The 12,443-nt window shown below is 45.0% G+C and overlaps 1 protein-coding gene across 1 annotated transcript in view; it reads right to left on the bottom strand.

Annotated features, from left to right (window-relative positions):
• Positions 1–12,443, bottom strand: part of MBD5 (methyl-CpG binding domain protein 5) — a 322,289-nt gene that overhangs the window by 58,336 nt on the left and 251,510 nt on the right. The window lies entirely within an intron of this gene.

Raw genomic sequence — 12,443 nt, 5'->3', positions numbered from 1 at the left:
GGGTATAGGAATGATTCTTAGGATGATCTTTTACAAACAGTTACCAGTTCAAATTACAAACTCCACAGTCTCTTCTGCTGTGATTTACTATTGAGAAAATAGACACATTACATTTAAAACACACACTGAATATATCCATTCTGTTCTGTCTCACCAGTGAGGACATTCTCTTACCAAGTTCATAGCTATGGAGTTGCCATATTGATGTATGGGAGATAGGACATCACTATTTCCAAAGACAACGCATCCCAAAGCCACAGGACATCTGAAAAATGCAACACTAATGACAACAATTTAATACCTACCACAAAGAAATGTCTAAATGCCCAAAGTAAATGCCCACGACAATAATAAGCTCTTCTCTTTCGAAATGATTACTATGAAATGAAAGTCCATGGTTGTTGGCAGATCTCTCAAACAAAGGGGTTGGTCAGGTGGCATTTGGTAAGTGCTTGGCATAGCCCACATACAAACAATGGGACCGTGCCTGGAAGCTGCTAGGAATCAATGTCCCACTAAACTCCAGCTGCCTCCAGTTGCACTGAGGTCTATTGTTGCTGTCATTCACTAAGAGCACTTAGTTATACACCAACCAGTTGGGTCCTCAAGAATGGATTTCAATTCCATTAGTCCATACATTCCAGTCCTGTGAGCTACAACAGCATTGTTGCTATAGGCTAAAACAACAGAAACCAATTTTCAAGAATGCTACAAGAATATCAAGTGATTTTCAACAATTAAGATGGAACTACATGTGTTCTCTGCTTCCTACATCTTCTGCAGTTATACTGAGTGCTGCACTTCAAAGTGAGGAGAAATCCAGAAGAAAAGCAATGCTTTCTGACATGAGTTTTTGCTGTAAGAATCAACTCCAGTATATATCATATAACCAGACCTGATGGCATACCAAAACCTACATCTGATGTGGTAGTTTGTCAGCCTTTTCAAGCCCCTTTCCATGTCAGGAGCTTAACAAGCAGGAAAACAAACAAGAACCCCAAAGAAGATCAACGTCATTCAACAAAACCCTCTCCTTATGCTTTTCTCTCTCTTTTTTTTTTTTAATTCAAAACATTGCACGCATTCTTGAGAAGACAAACGATGACAGATTGATTCTCAAAACTATCTTAAAATTCTTCTTACTTGTTAATTTAAAAAAGAAAAAAAGCTCTTAAAAATGCTCACTGGCACTTTTAGCTTGAGCAACGTGAAAGCCGACACTGCGCAAGAGGAGGTGCAGTTTGCCTTTGTCTGACAATAATTTAGAGACTATTATTTCCTCTGCAGGTCTAGTCATATTTTATTGTAAGAAATGCATTCCTTTATTATGTTAAGGTGAACGTTAAAGTGTTTTATTGTGGTAATTTCTTTAAGATAGTGAATACGGTGCTGGCATGATCCAAGTCAGGTGCAGGAAGCTCGGAGTTCCCTTTGCAGCATCCCTGTTGGCTGTTACCTGCTGCTGGAAAGTTACTGCAAAATCTGAGGCTCAAGCTCCTCACATCCATACAGCGTCTCCTTACTTTCAGGGCTGGTGCCCATGTATGACATACAAGCAAATGTCGATTAATAAAAACAAAATTTTATCTAAATTCCCAGGTATGTTCTATCCTCACTCCAATCCCAGCTCAGTACAGCTCTCTGCCACAGGCTTTCCCATTAACACAGTCATACATACAATTAGCATCTGCTTGGCTTAATTAGTCCAATACAAAGATAAGGCACATGAGCTTAGAGGTCTCTTCCAACCCTAATGACTCCACGAGTCTATGATTCTCTGATAAAAACGAAGTGAGTCCCATGGCCAACATCTACCTCTTACCACTGTGGAGAAACAGCTGAGAAACCAAATACCTCTCATTTCAATATGGAGGCTGAAACATTCATTAGATTATTAATGCCCTTATCGCATGAGAAGGACTGCAACGATCATTATGTTTTGTTATTATGATTACCAAATGAGAGACAGAGTTTGTGACCAGCAGGCTCATGGGGTTGCCTAACCCAAGGGTACCCATTCCCTCCCATCCAGTAACAGTACTTAAACAACAGCCTTAGCAAAGACAGGTGAACCTTGCATGCTGCTGAAGATCTAATATAAACCAAACAATCATTTGCTGCTTCTAAATAAAATTACTTTCTCAAGACTCGAGTCACAGAGGGAAACAGGATTTCAAGTTCTGAGCTGTTACATGCATTAATACATGGGGTACAAGTTTTGGAGATGAGGAAAGATTAATAACCCTGGTGTTTAATGCACTATCATAGCTACAGGCACAATGAACTTCACTCACGTATTGGGTACTGCATCGTAGGATGCACATTTGCAGCCTCAGGCTTTCCTATCAAAACAGGACATAAACATTTCAGCTCCCTGAACCACCGGCCACTGCACTGACAGGTCAACCCACTGAAGTACAATCTGACAGTCCTTCCACGTGAAGTCTTCCATCACCATCACAAGGAGTTGGAAAAAAAGCCAAACCAAACTCTGTCTGGACCATTCCCACAATAGAACTGGTATCAGATACGAACTGTGAGGCTTTTGTACTCATACATTTACCACCAGTAGCTCTGTCTGTGACCAAATTCCAGAGAGCTGAGCTTATTTTGATGAGATGGGCTGACGCACAGCTCAAGCAGCAGCTTTCTCAAGCCTCAAGTTTAAGCTGAAAAAAGCCCACCTATGCTTATAAAAACCACAAGAACAACTGCATGACACACACAGTTGAAATATGCAATCCCCACTTCCTCACATCCCTCCTCCCCGCTGCTCCCAGGACCCCACAGGTACCTCTGTTCCTGGACCACGTGAGGCAAGGCTCGCAGGCACAGCCTGTTCTGGCAGGATAAGCACCTCTCCACCCATCTCCCAGCTCAGGCTCATGTGGATGCACGTGTACTCAGATATCTGAGGGGTTTGGTCCAAGCAGAACTTAAGCTGGATCCCTTCTTCCTGCTGGGATACTGGTGGGGGGGGTGAAGTGTTTGAAGCAGGTACCTGGTCTCACCTGGGGAGAGCTAGGGCAGTGCCCTCCATGGTTTCCAGCACTCAGCCCACCACTCCTCGGATCAACAGCCAGCCAGCTCTCCTGATCTATCCTGATCTCTCCTGCTGAAACTGATATAGCAGGCAGGGAACTTCAAAGGTCCGTCCTGCAGACAGAGAGTCTGCACACACACACACTGAACAGACATTCACCCACAAGGAGGAAGATCTGCATTCCACCCTCTGTCTCGGTTATCAACTCTTCTTTTTTCAGTGGCTTTGGCATATAAAACATCTGAATTTTCAGTGGAGGTAAACACCACCGGTAAACCAGAATAAAGTGTAGAAAGTACTTCCAGGAGAGCCACGGTTGGAAAACCTGTATTTCCCCAGCCTGCCTCTCCTGCATGCCTCCAGGCATCTTCCCACAGGTGGAGCACAGTCCTCAGCAGCTGCTGTGAATTCCCAGGTATGAGGACACTCACTAGGCATGCAGCACATCACTGCTTCAACACTGGCTGATGGCTCCGTGCAGCATCTTCACGATTCCCATATCGTTGTGGGGGCTATTTTTTAAAACTACTTCTGAGTTTTCATGGATTTAGCCACAGGATGAAGCTTTACACTCTGTGTCTGTTATAGAAGAGTGCTGAAAACATGCAGTGCTTGCTGTTGCTGAAAAAATGCGTTGCACCAAGTCAGTTCAGGCACTCATGGGTATTGTTGGTAGCAATTAACAGTTAAACCCTCATCCAAGCAGACTTAGAAGCTGATTAATGACTACATCCTTCACATGGAAACAACTCAGTTAAAGCACCCTGGATAAGCAAGGTCATAGCACTCTCCCAGCAGAAAACAGCTGATTTAGGGGAGCAGAGGTATTGTAAGAGCACTGGAGGGACTTCCCCTCATCTGCTCCTTCAAAGAATACGTACCACATTCAGTATAGACACCAACGTGTTTTATCTGCACACCAGCATTTTCCTGCGGTAGTAAAATGAGTAAACCCAAAGCTTTCAAAGTAATTTCACTGCTCGTTTTATGGATGTTCCCGGCCCTTTGATGAGCTGCCACCAACAGAAGGCAGCCTCAGCTCCGTGCCTTTGTTGCTACTGCTCATGGCAACCACACCTCTTTCCAGGTTGGCTGTGGGAACACGGCACTGGGAATCAGTTATCTCCCATCCACAGCCCTCCCAGCACAGCCCCACATCTGTTACGCTGCTATAGAGGCTCTTCAGCACAATGTGAGCTAAGGAGAGAAATAAAACACGTGAATAAGATACAGGGAATAAGACAGCAAGGGAACAGTGGGATTCCAAGGCAACTCTAGAAATCCAGGCTCACCAATGGCCATTTCTAAAGTAACTTAAAATGAAGTTTGGATTGCTTGATCTCATACTAATCAATAAGATTAAGTCATGCCACAAGAGCATCCTAGCAAAGTAGTTGCTGCACACATACATTCTCTGCAGACACAAGCCTCTAATTTCCAGTGTGTCAGATTCCAGTCAGCTTCTTCAAAAACAATCGTATTATTGCAGCCATCACACAATATTTTATTTCTAGACTGAGTAGGAACAGTTGGCCTGGAGGTGGTTCCACAATCACTGTGTGGAAAATATTCCCTCTCAAGCAGAAAGCTCATCTCTCACTGATGCTATGTCCCACTCCACCCCACAGTGTTGACGTTAAAATTTCTTATCAGCAACACCACTAACAGAAGATACAGAGCCACAAAGAACTCCATAGGAAATACATCTTTTACTGCAGGCAAAAGAGAGATGTAAGGGCTTTAAACTAAAACAAACAAACAAACAGAAAAAAAGAAACAACCACAAAAATGAGATCTACATTATATATAAGGAGGAATTATTTTACACAGAGGCAGTGAGACCCTGGCACTGCTCTGAGCAGTGGGTGCTCTGTTGCTCTCCCATGGAGGTGTCTAAGGCCATGGATGGGGCTCTAGGCACCCTGAGGGGGCAGCCAGCCCACAGCAGGAGTGGGGCAGAGGGCAGTGAGGTCTCCTCCAACCCAACCATTCCACAGTTCTATGAGGTGATCAAACAATCTATGGACAAATAAACAGATGAAAATGAAAGATACTTGGCACAGTTCACACAATTCCTGTTCCTGCCATGGTTTTAGGGGAATAATTAAATGCTTGATGGGCTCATACCAAAATCCTTTATCCAAACATCCAGTTTCAAATGGATATATGTAAGAACTGTGCTCCACAAAACACTGGAAACTCAAAGATCATTCTTAAAACTTGGTTCTGCGAACCATGCTGCAGCAAGCTCTGGTGTGGGGGAAGACAATCTACTCATCTTCCCGGCCCATTGAACACTATCAATGCACTTCTTAACGATTCTTTATGTACATAAACACACATATACATGCATACAAACACTGATTTCTCCAGTAACATACTCCGTATGAAAGCACGATGAGCTAGGTGACATAGCCCAAACACTGAAGCACCGCTTTTAGCTGATGAACATGAGTGAAAATTGAAGATACATGCTGACAGCTGGGACTAAGGCACAGATTAAGGTCCAACTTTGCATTTCTGTAATACCTAAGAAACAGGAACAACAATTAGATGTGCTGTGGCTGCTTTTAAGCTGTGTTGACTTAGAAGCGTACATACTGCCAAGTTTCAAGTCCCATCTTGCATATGTCCAGGCACATGATTTAGCACTTTATCAGAATCAGCCTGAACCATGAAGGCCTCTTACACGGAAGCACTGCAGGAAAACAGCACCGTGTAAGATTACTGAGTGCCAATCATTGCCCTCCCAGCTACAATAGATTATTGTAAGCAGCAGTCACTTAATAAACTGATAACATTCCTCACAACACAGACGGCTCCTCTCAAAGCCAAAGACAATAGAAAAAATAAAGCACAAGGAAAAGTAATTTAAATGTGAATCGTATCATCACTCCATTACATGTTAGCACTCACATAAGACAGCCCACGATCTTATCTAGGGATGGTTAACCACAGGCAAGATTGTAAACATGAATTTAACCAGTTAAGGGTACACTCCAGCAACTCAAAGCAGACCTCAGTTCCCTTCGCTTTGGCATCTGAGTGTACAAGCAAACATTTCCCCTGCAATTACATCCCCTTCTTAAAACCATTTACCACATCTTTACTTCACCGTGGTCAAAGTGAACTAACAAAATAGGGAAATACACTGGAAAACGTAGGAAATACATTTCAAAGAAAAACAACCATAGCCCTAACTAGAGGGTTAGGTGCTTTACAAGATCAGAGGTCTTTGGGCACACCCAGAATTACACCGCAAAACATATTCAGGCAGGATATGAACACAATGGATAACATAAAAATAAACAAATAAATGAGGAAATACCACTATGCCAGTGTAAGAAGTCTATCATCACTATATTCCTGAAAACACTCCCAGTGGAAGGCGTCAGCATCCCAGACTCTTACTTGGAGCAAAGTCTTTGCAGTGTCCAAACCCCACCTGGTTTGGAACACCCAACTGATGGCCAACAACAGGAGCACTAAGTGTCCACCTCTGTGGGTTTTAACAGCCCATGTTTCTGTTTCCCTTGTAAGCCAGCAGCTGAAACAGACCCAGAGGGCATCCCTCCTAAGACCCCCATGCCTTGCAGTCAATGAGAACCAGCTGCGTTTCCTCACTTCTGAATGCTTCAGTCATGGTTGTCCTAAGAAACAACGCAGGGCTGCCCAGAGTGAGGAAAGGAAGCACTTCCTTCTCCTTCCATGCCACCTAAAGCAACCTCATTTCTGTAAGTGTCAAAGTTGCACACAGAGAGTTCACTCAGCCTTCCAAACTCCAGGACCTACCTGTTATTGCACTTAGTCTATCGTGACAGTTGGATACAAAGGAGGTTCACAAACATATTCATGTGTCTAATGATATTTTCAGGTGTCTGGATGCCACAGAACATCTTTTCAAGGCCGAATAACCCTTAAAAACAACTCAGAGTGGTCCAGTTAGTTACCTGTTGATTCTCCATACCTGCAGTTTTTTATTCCAGTAATGACTTCTCAGAAGATTTGACGTCAACAACCGACCTTTGTTTCAAAACTCACTGCTCTTCGAGCATTTGCTACTGCATGAAAGCCCCAGGAGGGCTGCTGTGATATTTAACAGAAATCAGGGGAAAGTTGGATCCTGTCATTTCTCTTCATTCTGTCTTCCCTCAGCTCTGTGGCTGACTGACCCCAGGCTGCAACGCAAAACTCACCAGAATGGGGGACAAAACTGGAAGAGCACGAGTGCAACAGATCTCATACTGAAGGCAATATGGGGCACAAAACCTCCAGCTGCCAACACAGCTCTTTGGAAAAGGCAAGTATCAGTTCTGCACACTGAATCTCTCATTTCCTACAGCTAATGAGGCAGAAATCCTACCTCACTTGACACATCTTTCTTCTTGTCTAATTATACTGTAATTATTAACTTCATGCTGCTACTTCACAGACAAAGAGACATTTTCAAGTCCGTGCAGATTAGCTCGGTGGCATTTTAAACACCTATTTTAAGTTTTTCCACATGAGACAATTTGTGTGAGTTCCTCCTAGCTGTAGTCTTGTGAATCTGCTCATCATCTCTGCACAGGACCATTCCGGCTGGAGAAGACCTCTAGGATCTCCAAGTCCAACCTCAGCCCACCCCACCGTGGCCACTGCCCACGTCCCTCAGTGTCACATCCCCACGGTTCTGGAGCACCTCCAGGGACAGTGACCCCCACTCTCTGGGCAGCTGTGCCATGGGCAATCCATGGGGTGCAATTCCACTTGCATTCCACAAGTTTAATAGACACATACTGAAAAGAACTATAGGAAGGGGTCACATCTCCAGGTACCCAGATGAAAATAAAACTCCTCACGTACACTGTAATTCTGGTGCACTGGTGTCTGGGAAGAACTGAGATAATCTGCATTGTGTTTAATGTTTGACTTGTAAGCTTAACTTTATAGCCCTGGACACAGGACCCACCTTCGAGCAATCAGACCTTGGAGCAGCTGCACTGCTGCAGAACTGATATCAGACATCTGATAACATTCTCCATCCTTCTGCTCTCAGATAGAGCATCCATCAGAGGATAACCCCAAGCAGTCCGCCAGCCACCAGGAGCCAGGCACTACAGAAAGCACTGAAACGATGAGTCTGGGGAAGGTGTTGTGTTACTTGAGCCAGACACAACAGATGGAGACAGTGGGCAAAAAGATGGCCCCAGTGAGAGAACAACGCTGAGATGGAGCACCCACCAAAAGCTAGGGGCTAAAAGAAACCTGCTCATAGGAAATCACAGCCCAAACAGACTTCCTTAGCTTGTTACCAGCTGAAAAAAGGAACGCTGACACTTAAGCTCACATTTAACATCTTACTTCTAAGTAGACACCAAAACTTCTTGTAAGTGAACTCAAATAAGTCGAAGTGTAAGGCAAAAATCAAGACGAGCAAGCAAGATTTGAAGCAGAATGCAGCCAGGGGAGTGACTTCACCAATACACCCACCACGTGTGCACATCCCCATCTGTCTCAGAAGCTTTCAGCTCCATTTCTGCAAATTAAGCCGAGCTCTGAATGAGCACAATTTGCCGCAACAGGTTTATTCACATCGAGACAAAGCTGGGGCAGCATTTTTCCCAAAAGGGGATTAGATGACTGTAACTTCTACCACCTGCACTTATGCGTGTTTAGACTGCGAGGAGGGTAATCACCGCACTGCAGGGCACGATCCGCGGGGGTCAGGGAGATAATCTCCCTCCCATCGCTGGGTTTCTGACATCGCCCAATTGGCGAGGTGCATCACAGGGGATATTACTCTTCCCCGAAGCGCTGGTTATTCATCACTGCCAGAGGCAGCTCCGCAGATCTCAGATTATGAACCAGCCCTGTCCCTTCCAGCTCCAAAACGTACTCCCAGTGCAAAGCCGGAACGCTGCGCTGTTTTTCAGACGCCAATGATTTCCTCCTTCTTTAAGGGCAGCCCGCCTTTGCAGATGAGAGCCTGAAGGTGCACCAGCGCGTTTCGTGGAGCAGTACGAGACCGCTGCCACACCAACGGGCTGCAAAACACTGAGGGCAGCGCAAGCTCTGCTGTTAAACTTCCTTTTCAACGCGGGCAGGCACAACGACCTGCGTGACGCGCATCTCCCCCCCAGAGCTCCCGGGGCTGCAGGACGAGGCTCCCACCCGCACTACAGCAGCTCACCCCAGCGGGTGCCAGCCAGAGGACGGGGCTCCTCAGGACGACGAAGGGAAGCGCTAATGGGCTCAAAGCGAGCGACGCACGGCGAGGAGAGGGGGAAAGCAGCGTGAGCAGCTGACGGGACCGCCCGAGCACGCGGGGTACGACGGACGCACCTGCGGCTGAGCTCAGCGCGGAGAAGCGTCCGGCAGCGACCGAGAAACGCGAGGCCGACGGGACCGCTCCGAGCGCGGAAAGCGCGCACCCTGTCCGCTTCCCACGTCGGGGCCGCGCGCTCCCGGCACGGCCGCCGCCCCCGCCCCGCCCCGCGGGCGCGGCCCCGCTCAGCCGACTCCGGGGTGGGGTCGGTTCCGACCCCGGGATGCGCGGGGTTGAGAGCGTTGCACGGTGATAGCAGAGCGGTGTAAAGAGATATGGATCTCTATTTAAAGGTAGCGTAATTAGAAAGGTTGTCGTGATGGGAAAGAGGCAATCAAAATAAAGAGAAATGCTCACCCACGTCGCAGGCTTGCAATAAAAAACTCCAAGTGCACAACCTCCAAACAGAGATCCTTCCCCAGTGGTGGTCAGCCCTTCAATGGGGTCTGGGTGAGGTGGAGCCAGACTCCACCCCCTCCAATCACACAGGTGCATTGCCTTCACCTGTGCTCCCTCAGCTGACTCAGTGCTCACCTCAGGTGATCCATCAGTGGTTCAGGCCATGATTCAACAGTTCCCATACAGATGGGAAGAAAATGCAATTTTAAAAAGCAACGATTATACCCTGTGTTCATTTCCCAGCAAGCCATCCACATCTTGTATTACTTCCCAAACCATATTCCCCAGTGCAGCTCTGCTGAACGGCACAGCCCACGACCAACACACAGTGTCCCACAACACGCACACTGGAAAGTTTAGTTCAGCTTTATTTTCCACTGTCATGTTTATTTTCCACATCATGCAGTCTGCCAGCACACCCATCCATCTCCGATAGAATCTCAGAACGAAGATAAAATACTTATCTCCATGGGATGGGGGAAGAAGGGTTCAGATCTGCTATCAAGAGATTAACACATTTCAGCATTGCTTGATGCAATGGCAAAAGAAAAAAAAAAATTTCCCCTTGTTACCAGCAAAAGGTGCCCACACTTCATTTTTCTCCTAAAATTAACACTACTGTAAAGATACATAGAGCCCAGAGAATACACATCTGCAGTACACATGACACACTTTACAAACTAGACATGTATAATTCTACAGAGCGCCTCAAGCCCTGCGGTTCTCCCACCACACAAAGTGTTGCAATGCACAAGATTGTGAGTGAAGCCGTGGAGCAGTGTCCCATCCTGTGCAGCAGACGTTGTCCAGTGCACTTCAGTTCATACAGGCACAGCAAAGAGGAAAGTCAGAGGAGATGATGACCATCCTACCAACTCATGAACTCCTTTACTCTCCAGTTGGTACACACCCTCATGTCGGCAGAAGGTCTTCCTCCTCCTGGAAATTGGATCGGGCCTTTTCCTTTGGAGCTCCTGTTATGGTTTTATGATTTTTGTTGTACTATTGATATTCCACATCATAACATCATGTGGTGTATTGGGAGTTAAATGGCCATTTATTCCAATTTGACATGCATTCTTTATTATGACTCCAAGCTTCACTTACCAAAACACTGGGCTTTGTGAAATTCAGTTGAAGAGCTACACGTTAGGTTCTCTTGGCAGAAAACTATGGATGTAAAGGTGTTTTTTGTTTTGTTCTTTGATTTTTCAGTATTTTCAGGATAACCTCACAGTCATCAAATAAAACACAAACTCAGATGTGTCAGCCAAGGTCTTCCAAGGTTTAACTTCCCTCACTTTGAAGAAAACAAGCCAGTGAAGCATGAACTCAAGGACAAACTCAAGATATTTGAACATATTAAGAGGAGCTCAGCTGGGAAAGTTGGTGGAGTCTCCTGCTCTGGAGACATTCAAGGCCCACCTGGACACCTACCTGTGCAACTCAGCCTAGGGAGCTGCTTTGGCAGGGGGTTGGACTCAATCTCTAGTGGTCCCTTCCAACACCTACAATTCTGTGATCCTGTGAAATAGTTTTTTTATTCCTAGAAAAAGAACAATATGCACTTGAGCTCCATCCGAAGTACATTTTCCATTTGTGAACTGTGTTTCCAACAGAGTGTCCCATGCAAGACGTCTCAGATGTGAAGTTCCATTTCCTTATAAACCACAACTTGAAAACTAACCTAGAATAAATACAACACAACATCCCAATAGCAAAATAAGACAGCATCAAGGACTGGAAATGGTAGAAGGCAGAGTTTGATCCCTGCAGAGCAGATGCGTGCCTTTCATTTCTATCTGTAAAATACATCAGACTTAGAAATGGTACAAAAGTTGAAAATATAGTACAAACTTAAAATTGCCTCATTGAAATAGGCTACAAAACAAGAATCGATGAGCAAAGTTCAGCAGACAGACTGAATAATTCCCAGTGGAGCATCTTCTGTGTTTCCTCTCGAGGAGCGTAGCCTCATGCATCTTGTCAGCACTTCGGATATAGAGAGTCTTCTTACAGCCTTGACAAGAAGTTAACTTGGAGAAACTCAACGTTACTTTAGCTAGATGAACTGACTGGCTGATCAGCACTAGCAGCATTAAGAGATGTCAAAGCTAACTTATTATTCAAGCTGAAGAAAGCCCACCTGATGACAACAGCACAAGGAGCTTGGGAAACAGCATTTGAAATGCAACTCCCTGATACATTTGGAAATCAGGATACAGAACAGCAGTGATGCCACAATACAAAATTGGGCAGCAATTAACAATTTGGTACTTTTTCTTAAGATGACCGTTTTACAACAAAAAGGAGAGGATAATTAGTTCACAGCAGAAAGTTCAGTGCCGAGCAGCTGAGGAGATAGCACAGAGTGGTTCTGAATCAGTAACTCTATTAAAGATTGCATATGTTCACAGTTCATTTTCCTGGCGGTGCACACGCACGTAAAGAAAAATATAAAAAACTCTGAATAATACAAAATAAATTAAATACATGCAAAATTTGCAACTTCATTAAATATTGTCGCAAAAAAAAAAAGCTCCCAGATATAGTGCAATATAAAAAAAAAGTTAAATAAAGTCCAACTTTGCAAGAAACTAAGTAATTTCAGTAGAAAAAAACAACTGAAGTAAATTCACAATGTTTCAAAAAGCTGTCCATCACCTAACTAGTTTCATGTCAACCTGAACACAT

The sequence above is a fragment of the Cyrtonyx montezumae genome, unplaced genomic scaffold (genome assembly GCF_038088225.1).
Source record: "Cyrtonyx montezumae isolate F1298 unplaced genomic scaffold, pur_monq_1.0 scaffold_7, whole genome shotgun sequence".
Lineage (NCBI taxonomy): Eukaryota > Metazoa > Chordata > Aves > Galliformes > Odontophoridae > Cyrtonyx > Cyrtonyx montezumae.
The sequence above is the reverse complement of the archived record's forward strand: the minus strand, read 5'-3'. Positions and strand labels throughout refer to the sequence as shown.